At 30.0% G+C, this 10,000-nt stretch overlaps 3 non-coding genes across 3 annotated transcripts in view; all 3 read right to left on the bottom strand.

Annotated features, from left to right (window-relative positions):
• Positions 1–1,876, bottom strand: part of LOC135962911 (large subunit ribosomal RNA) — a 3,938-nt gene extending 2,062 nt beyond the window's left edge. Inside the window, exon 1 of the ribosomal RNA XR_010576751.1 lies at positions 1–1,876. This exon is cut by the window's left edge and continues 2,062 nt beyond it. This is a non-coding gene — a ribosomal RNA (large subunit ribosomal RNA).
• A 328-nt stretch (positions 1,877–2,204) lies between these two features.
• On the bottom strand, positions 2,205–2,384 carry LOC135962942 (5.8S ribosomal RNA). Its single transcript, XR_010576763.1, has one exon. It is a non-coding gene; the product is annotated as a 5.8S ribosomal RNA (ribosomal RNA).
• Positions 2,385–3,000: 616 nt separating this feature from the next.
• Positions 3,001–4,987, bottom strand: LOC135962868 (small subunit ribosomal RNA). Its single transcript, XR_010576710.1, has one exon. It is a non-coding gene; the product is annotated as a small subunit ribosomal RNA (ribosomal RNA).
• Positions 4,988–10,000: the final 5,013 nt, after the last annotated feature.

Here is a 10,000-nt window from a genome sequence, read left to right as displayed (position 1 = left end):
AACCGTATTCCCTTTCGTTCAAAATTATTCAAGTGTTTAATTACTAAGCAATTTTACTTCCTTTTCATTATAACTTGAAAATTTTCGGCTTTCGCCTTAAACTTAGGACCGACTAACTCGTGATCAACCACTGTTCACACGAAACCCTTCTCCACTTCAGTCCTCCAAGGTCTCATTCGATTATTTGCTACTACCACCAAGATCTGTACCAATGGCAGCTCCATGCAGGCTTACGCCAAACACTTCTATGCTCACCATTGTACCCTCCTACTCACTAAAGTTTCAAAGTTTATAATCCAACCGAAATTGAACATAAACCATTTACTTTAGCGGTAATGTATAGGTATACAACTTAAGCGCCATCCATTTTAAGGGCTAGTTGCTTCGGCAGGTGAGTTGTTACACACTCCTTAGCGGATTACGACTTCCATGTCCACCGTCCTGCTGTTTTAAGCAACCAACGCCTTTCATGGTATCTGCATGAGTTGTTAATTTGGGCACCGTAACATTACGTTTGGTTCATCCCACAGCGCCAGTTCTGCTTACCAAAAGTGGCCCACTGGGCACATTATATCACAACCACTACCTTCATACCAAGAAAGGTGAGGTTCTTACCCATTTAAAGTTTGAGAATAGGTTAAGATCGTTTCGACCCTAAGGCCTCTAATCATTCGCTTTACCAGATAAGATTATTTTACATAATTTTTAAATGCACCAGCTATCCTGAGGGAAACTTCGGAGGGAACCAGCTACTAGATGGTTCGATTGGTCTTTCGCCCCTATACTCAATTCTGACAATCGATTTGCACGTCAGAACTGTTTCGGTCTTCCATCAGGGTTTCCCCTGACTTCAACCTGATCAAGTATAGTTCACCATCTTTCGGGTCACAGCATATATGCTCAAGGTACGCTCTAGTTAGAGGTATAAATAATATAAATACTATTATACATAACTGTATAGAACGCCCCGGGATTGAATTAATAGACTATAAATAGGCTAAAAACTAATCCCATTAAATTAAGTTATGTTAATTACGCTATTAGGTTTTTATTCCCAATAACTTGCAAATATGTTAGACTCCTTGGTCCGTGTTTCAAGACGGGTCCCGAAGGTATCCTGAATCTTTCGCATTGTTAATCATATAAGTGCATATAATAAACATAAAGATCAATGATCAATATGCTATTATAAAATATAAATATTTAAGCACTATATATAATAAATCTATCAACACTTTATCAAATCAAAAGCATTTATTCGATATTAAAATGCAAGCAAAATAATTTGAATAAACTTAAGCAAATGATCTTATGATAAATATATTTATGTTAATAGATTACAATGTCCTTTATAGAAAAAATGCACACCATTATTATAATATTATAAATATTAAAATCATAAAGATGAATTTTCCATAACGGATATTCAGGTTCATCGGGCTTAACCTCTAAGCAGTTTCACGTACTATTTAACTCTCTATTCAGAGTTCTTTTCAACTTTCCCTCACGGTACTTGTTTACTATCGGTCTCATGGTTATATTTAGTTTTAGATGGAGTTTACCACCCACTTAGTGCTGCACTATCAAGCAACACGACTCTTTGGAAATGCCATCTAGTAATCATTAACGTTATACGGGCCTGGCACCCTCTTTGGGTAAATGGTCTCATTTAAGAAGGACTTAAATCGTTAATTTCTCATACTAGAAATTTGACATTCCATACACTGCATCTCACATTTGCCATAAAGACAAAGTGACTTAGTGCTGAACTATTTTCTTTTCGCTCGCCGCTACTAAGAAAATCCTTGTTAGTTTCTTTTCCTCCCCTCATTAATATGCTTAAATTCAGGGGGTAATCCCATATGAGTTGAGGTTGTAATAAAAAAATTTTTTAAATCATAAAATATCAAAACCACAAATAGAAATCATTTCTTTTATTTTCTGTTTAAATAAAAAATTCTTTTTAATAGAGAGGCAATCCTAGTTTCATAAAAAAATATTTTATGCTAGACCTTCCTCAATAAAAATGAATATAAAATATATAATATTAAATACTCTGATTTTATTCGTTAGAGGTTTTGTATCTTTAACTTTTAGTATTATGAATATAGTAGAATATCCAGTAATACAACATGTGCTTTTAAAAAATTTTACATATTAAATATATAAAAGATTTTTAAAGCAACTTATTTAGCATAGTCTTACAACCCTCAACCATATGTAGTCCAAGCAGCACTCTAATTATAAATTAAAGTACCTTACAGCATGGACTGCGATATGCGTTCAAAATGTCGATGTTCATGTGTCCTGCAGTTCACACGATGACGCACAGTTTGCTGCGTTCTTCATCGACCCATGAGCCAAGTGATCCACCGCTTAGAGTGATATATTTATTTTTGTTTAAATAGCAATTCATAAATTTGTTTATTGAAAGAAATCAAAAATACACCAAACCAAATTGGCATATATCAATTCCTTCAATAATATTTTTTTTAATTTTAAAACATACCACAAAGTTTGTTGCGAATATCTTAGTTCTTTTAGAAAGAACAATTTTTTTTAACTTGTATACAAGTACAACTATAATTGTGAGTTTAATTTTTATGCAATGTATGGATATACAATAAATTGTATTGCCAGTACACTAAAATGAATATATTATATATATTTCAAATATTCCCATCCAATGTATGATTTAAGTTCATAAATCAGTACATCTTTTTTTAATAAAAGAGAATAAAAGAAAATATATTATATATATATATAATTTTTCCAACGACTTTTTTTATAATATTATAAATATAATATTATTTTATTATTAAAGAGTTTTTCTTTCAATAACACTTAGTCTTCTTTTTTTTTATAAAAAAAAAATATTTAAATATTTTTAATTTTATTTTTATTAGCCTTTTTTTTTAAAGGGCATTATGTTTTTTTTTTTATTAATATTTTTTATATATAAATATATAAAAAAAATTTTTTTATCGGTTAGGAACACATTAATGATCCTTCCGCAGGTTCACCTACGGAAACCTTGTTACGACTTTTACTTCCTCTAAATAATCAAGTTCGGTCAACTTTTGCGAAACAACCGTAACACACAAGGCGTTACAGTGATCACGTCCGGAGACCTCACTAAATAATTCAATCGGTAGTAGCGACGGGCGGTGTGTACAAAGGGCAGGGACGTAATCAATGCGAGTTAATGACTCACACTTACTGGGAATTCCAAGTTCATGTGAACAGTTTCAGTTCACAATCCCAAGCATGAAAGTGGTTCAGCGGTTTACCCGGACCTCTCGGTCTAGGAAATACACGTTGATACTTTCATTGTAGCGCGCGTGCAGCCCAGGACATCTAAGGGCATCACAGACCTGTTATTGCTCAATCTCATTATTGCTAGACGCAATTTGTCCATTTAAGAAGCTAGTGTCCTTATAATGGGACAAACCAACAGGTACGGCTCCACTTTCATAAACACATTCAAACACTCACACATTTTACTGCACTCATGAATGAAGGCTACAAAAGCTTCAAACACCATAATCCTGAAAGCATCTATTTAATATATTTGAGTCTCGTTCGTTATCGGAATTAACCAGACAAATCACTCCACGAACTAAGAACGGCCATGCACCACCACCCATAGATTCGAGAAAGAGCTATCAATCTGTCTTACACACTTATGTTCGGACCTGGTAAGTTTTCCCGTGTTGAGTCAAATTAAGCCGCAGGCTCCACTCCTGGTGGTGCCCTTCCGTCAATTCCTTTAAGTTTCAGCTTTGCAACCATACTTCCCCCGGAGCCCAAAAGCTTTGGTTTCCCGGGAAGCGACTGAGAGAGCCATGATAGTAGCTACACCCAATTGCTAGCTGGCATCGTTTATGGTTAGAACTAGGGCGGTATCTGATCGCCTTCGAACCTCTAACTTTCGTTCTTGATTAATGAAAACATCTTTGGCAAATGCTTTCGCTTAAGTTAGTCTTACGACGGTCCAAGAATTTCACCTCTCGCGTCGTAATACTAATGCCCCCAAACTGCTTCTATTAATCATTACCTCTTGATCTAAAAACCAATGAAAGTAGAACAGAGGTCTTATTTCATTATTCCATGCACAAAATATTCAGGCATTTGGAGCCTGCTTTAAGCACTCTAATTTGTTCAAAGTAATTGTACCGGCCCACAACAACACTCGATGAAGAGCACTGAAGCAGGTTTAAATAGGAGGAATATGCACAAATACAAGTATTTAATACATATAAGAACTCCACCGGTAATACGCTTACATACATAAGGTACAGTACAAACTACAATTATAGTTGTACTACCCGTATGAAGCACAAGTTCAACTACGAACGTTTTAACCGCAACAACTTTAATATACGCTATTGGAGCTGGAGTTACCGCGGCTGCTGGCACCAGACTTGCCCTCCAATAGGTCCTTGTTAAAGGATTTAAAGTGTACTCATTCCAATTACAGGGCCTCTAATATGAGTCCTGTATTGTTATTTTTCGTCACTACCTCCCCGAGCTGGGAGTGGGTAATTTACGCGCCTGCTGCCTTCCTTAGATGTGGTAGCCGTTTCTCAGGCTCCCTCTCCGGAATCGAACCCTGATTCCCCGTTACCCGTTGCAACCATGGTAGTCCTAGATACTACCATCAAAAGTTGATAGGGCAGACATTTGAAAGATCTGTCGTCGGTACAAGACCATACGATCAGCAAGTTATCTAGAGTTCAACCATAATAACGATCTTGCGATCGCTTGGTTTTAGCCTAATAAAAGCATACGTCCCAAAGGTCCGTATTTATATTGCATGTATTAGCTCTAGAATTACCACAGTTATCCAAGTAACTGTTAACGATCTAAGGAACCATAACTGATATAATGAGCCTTTTGCGGTTTCACTTTTAATTCGTGTGTACTTAGACATGCATGGCTTAATCTTTGAGACAAGCATATAACTACTGGCAGGATCAACCAGAATAATGTTTTATTTATATTATTTGTTTTCAATTGGTTTTAGTTGAAAAGAAATTTAACGAAAATCAGCTTTTTATCGCGTCATATTCGTCATTCCAAATTCACTGTTCTTGATTTTTAAACAATATATTGTTCTATTATCATTTATTTCACATTGCATCATATAATATTTTTCAATATATATGATATTTTTTGATATGCAATTAAGAATTACATTTCATTCATATTTCATTTTTACATTTTATACATTTTTGAAAAACACCAAAAAATCTTCACCAAAAAAATCTTATATAAAAAAAACTAAGAAAATACTTATTTTTCTTTATTCGATTTTAACAAAATAAATTTACCAATGCAAATATTGAAATCCCCAAGAATATAAAAAAATTCTTGTTCTAGAGACCAAAGCATCATAAATAATTTTAGCACATTGAATAAAAATTAATTTTAATATTTCAATAAAGAAAAATTAAAATTATAAAAAAAAAATAAAATAAATAATTACACTAACGAATAACTATACAGTTCAATCAACAAACTAAAAAAATTTGTCGACAAACTTAAATAGATTCATCGTTAGCGGCAAATAAACTAAAAAAAGTTTTCATTGCTCTCCCCACACACAAAATACTATACCACATATATTCAACGCAAATAATAAAATAGATATTTAAAAACCTCAATACACAATATAAAAAACAAGCAAATAGTTCCAACATTCACGTTGTAACATTCTTGCACAATATCATCATTCGCATTCGATTTTCATTCTTAAATCAATTTTAACACACCGTATATTAGTATTTTTGATGTTTTGTGTGAATATTTAGTATCTCTGCATTTTATGTCAAGAGTATATAGAGATAGTTACATACAACTTCCCCGCCAATTTCGTTTTCCGAAACTTTAAAATTGTATATCTTGAGTTCTAAGCAACTTTTTTGAAATTTTCTTTTTGATTATGAATCGTACGAATTATTACTAATTTTTGGATAAAAAAAATTTTTAAATTTTCTAAAATTGTAGATTTTTTTTTTTTGAAATTTCAAAATTTCAAAATTTCTATTTCCCTAACTTACAAAAGTAAGAAAAATTAAAATAAAATTTTATCGATTTTGATAATTTTTTTAAGAAATTTCATACAATATGAACTAATATCAACATCTAAATAGATTTTCTTTTCAAATTGTTCAATATTTCAAAATAAAAAATTTTCGATTTTTTCAAAAATTTTATTATTTTATGAAATATTTCCTTAAATTGTAAAAATTTGTATGAAAAATATACTTTTCTTTATTATTTTTGGGATTTTGTATGAAAATCATTATAGATTTTAGTCCACATTTTTTTCAATTTATAACATTTAACTAATAAATAGTATTATTTTCACAAATTTAACAAATTTGTATAACAATTTAACTTTTCTTTATTATTTTTGGTACTATTATAAAGGAAAATCATTATAGATTTTATTAAATCCACAATACATTTTATATTTTGTTTTGTTTTGTGTAGTAGTATTGTTATTATTAGTAGAGGAGTAAAACTAAATAATTTTAATACATACATCCATCCATCTATACATTCATCTCATTAGCAAACAACATTTTTGTGTATAAGTAATAGAGTAGAGTAAAACTAAATAATTTTAATACATCTATCATCAGCAAACAAGGGACAGTATAATTTTCCTAGGGACAGTAGGAAACTCGTTAATCCATTCATATGTGTCACTAATTAGATGACGAGAACTTTGTCTACCTAATGACGTTAATATTTAATTCCGCCGTTCAACCGCGCTTACAGTATCACATTTTTGTGTAAGCATTAGAGTAAAACTACTCTATCGTTATTTTTATCGCTTAATAATGATGTGTGAGCCAATATTTTTTCTTTTTTCACAATGATGTGGCGATGAGAGCCAACATTTTTTTTAAATAAATTTTTCTACTTTGAAATTAGAATGAAACTACTCAGTATTTTTCTTTTTTTTACTTCATAATGATAGGATGAGCCAATATTTTATTATTTTCTTCACAATAATGTGATGAGCCAATATTTTATTAAATTTTTTCATAATGATGTGGTGATGAGAGTCAACATTTTTTTTTTAAATATAGGGACAGTAGGAATCTCGTTAATCCATTCATATGCATCACTAATTCGATGATGAGGACTTTGTCTAACTTAAGACCTTAATATTTAATGCCGCCGTTCAACAGCGCTTACTGAAATTTCTTCACATTGACAACATTCAGAGCACTGGACAGAATCAAATTTTTGTCAGCATTAGAGTAAAACTACTTTGTATTTTTTCATTGTCGCTTAATAATGACATAGCGGAGCCATCATTTTTTTTTTTGTAATAAATTTTAGAGTAAAACTACTTTGTATTTTTTCATTATCGCTTAATAATGATGAACTGAGCCATCATTTTTTTTTTTTTGTAATAAATTTTAGAGTAAAACTACTTTGTATTTTTTCATTATCGCTTAATAATGATGAACTGAGCCATCATTTTTTTTTTTTTGTAATAAATTTTTTCAACTCATCAACCACGCTTACTCGAATTTCTTCACATTGACATTCAGAGCACTTGGCAGAATGAAATTTTTCAAAACATTGTTAAGAAAAATATTTATTATTTAGTTAATTTCTTTTCACACATTCAATTTTCAAAATATTCTTATTTATTATTTGTATAATAAAGAATCTAGTGTTTAATCCATTCAATATCAAAACATCATGAGCTGCTTACTCGATTTTGTTAACATTAGAGTAAAACTAGTTAAACCATTCATATTCATAATCACTATTTGTATGACGAGGTATTTGGCTACCTTATGATCTTAATATTTGCTACAGCCGTTTAAAAAACAAATAATGGCTCAGTACCGCATTATTAAGCGACAATGAAAAAATTCAAAGTAGTTTTACTCTAAAATTTATTTATGGGCAGAATAAAATTTTTCAAAACATTGTTAAGAAAAATATTTATTATTTAGTTAATTTCTTTTCACACATTCAATTTTCAAAATATTCTTCTTTATTATTTGTATAATAAAGAATCTAGTGTTTAATCCATTCAATATCAAAACATCATGAGCTGCTTACTCGATTTTGTTAACATTAGAGTAAAACTAGTTAAACCATTCATATTCATCATCACTATTTGTATGATGACGAGGTATTTGGCTACCTTATGATCTTAATATTTAATACAGCCGTTTAAACGCGCTTACTCGAATTTCTTCACATTGACATTCAGAGCACTTGGCAGAATGAAATTTTTCAAAACATTGTTAAGAAAAATATTTATTATTTAGTTAATTTCTTTTCACACATTCAATTTTCAAAATATTCTTATTTATTATTTGTATAATAAAGAATCTAGTGTTTAATCCATTCAATATCAAAACATCATGAGCTGCTTACTCGATTTTGTTAACATTAGAGTAAAACTAGTTAAACCATTCATATTCATCATCACTATTTGTATGACGAGGTATTTGGCTACCTTATGATCTTAATATTTGCTACAGCCGTTTAAAAAACAAATAATGGCTCAGTACCTCATTATTAAGCGACAATGAAAAAATTCAAAGTAGTTTTACTCTAAAATTTATTTATGGGCAGAATAAAATTTTTCAAAACATTGTTAAGAAAAATATTTATTATTTAGTTAATTTCTTTTCACACATTCAATTTTAAAATATTCTTCTTTATTATTTGTATAATAAAGAATCTAGTGTTTAATCCATTCAATATCAAAACATCATGAGCTGCTTACTCGATTTTGTTAACATTAGAGTAAAACTAGTTAAACCATTCATATTCATCATCACTATTTGTATGATGACGAGGTATTTGGCTACCTTATGATCTTAATATTTAATACAGCCGTTTAAACGCGCTTACTCGAATTTCTTCACATTGACATTCAGAGCACTTGGCAGAATGAAATTTTTCAAAACATTGTTAAGAAAAATATTTATTATTTAGTTAATTTCTTTTCACACATTCAATTTTCAAAATATTCTCATTTATTATTTGTATAATAAATAATCTAGTGTTTAATCCATTCAATATCAAAACATCATGAGCTGCTTACTCGATTTTGTTAAAATTAGAGTAAAACTAGTTAAACCATTCATATTCATCATCACTATTTGTATGACGAGGTATTTGGCTACCTCCTTATGATCTTAATATTTAATACAGCCGTTTAAACGCGCTTACTCGAATTTCTTCACATTGACATTCAGAGCACTTGGCAGAATGAAATTTTTCAAAACATTGTTAAGAAAAATATTTTTATTATTTAGTTAATTTCTTTTCACACATTCAATTTTCAAAATATTCTTATTTATTATTTGTATAATAAAGAATCTAGAGTTTAATCCATTCAATATCAAAACATCACGAGCAGCTTACTCGATTTTGTTAACATAGAGTAAAACTAGTTAATCCATTCATATTCATCACTATTTGTATGACGAGGTAGTATTTGGCTACCTCTCTCTTATGATCTTAATATTTAATACAGCCGTTTAAACGCGCTTACTCGAATTTCTTCACATTGACATTCAGAGCACTGGGCAGAATAAAATTTTTCAAAAACATTGTTAAGAAAAATATTTTTATTATTTAGTTAATTTCTTTTCACACATTCAATTTTCAAAATATTCTTATTTATTATTTGTATAATTATAAAGAATCTAGAGTTTAATCCATTCAATATCAAAACATCATGAGTTGCTTACTCGATTTTGTTAACTTTAGAGTAAAACTACTCTGTCTATAAAAAAATAAACAGATTTGAAAAAGTCTTTTATTATTTTTTTTATGAGACCGAAAACACATATAAATAAATAAATGATATGCAATCACATGATGAGAGATTCGAAAAAATCTTTTATTTTCTTATATATTATATATAATGGTTAATATTATTATTCACTTTATAATATATATTATATATATATTTATTTATTAATGCCCGCGCTTTATTATATAT

Source organism: Calliphora vicina, chromosome X, assembly GCF_958450345.1.
Source record: "Calliphora vicina chromosome X, idCalVici1.1, whole genome shotgun sequence".
Classification (NCBI taxonomy): Eukaryota; Metazoa; Arthropoda; class Insecta; order Diptera; family Calliphoridae; genus Calliphora; species Calliphora vicina.
Note: the sequence above shows the minus strand (reverse complement) of the source record. Positions and strands in the feature narration are given on the sequence as shown.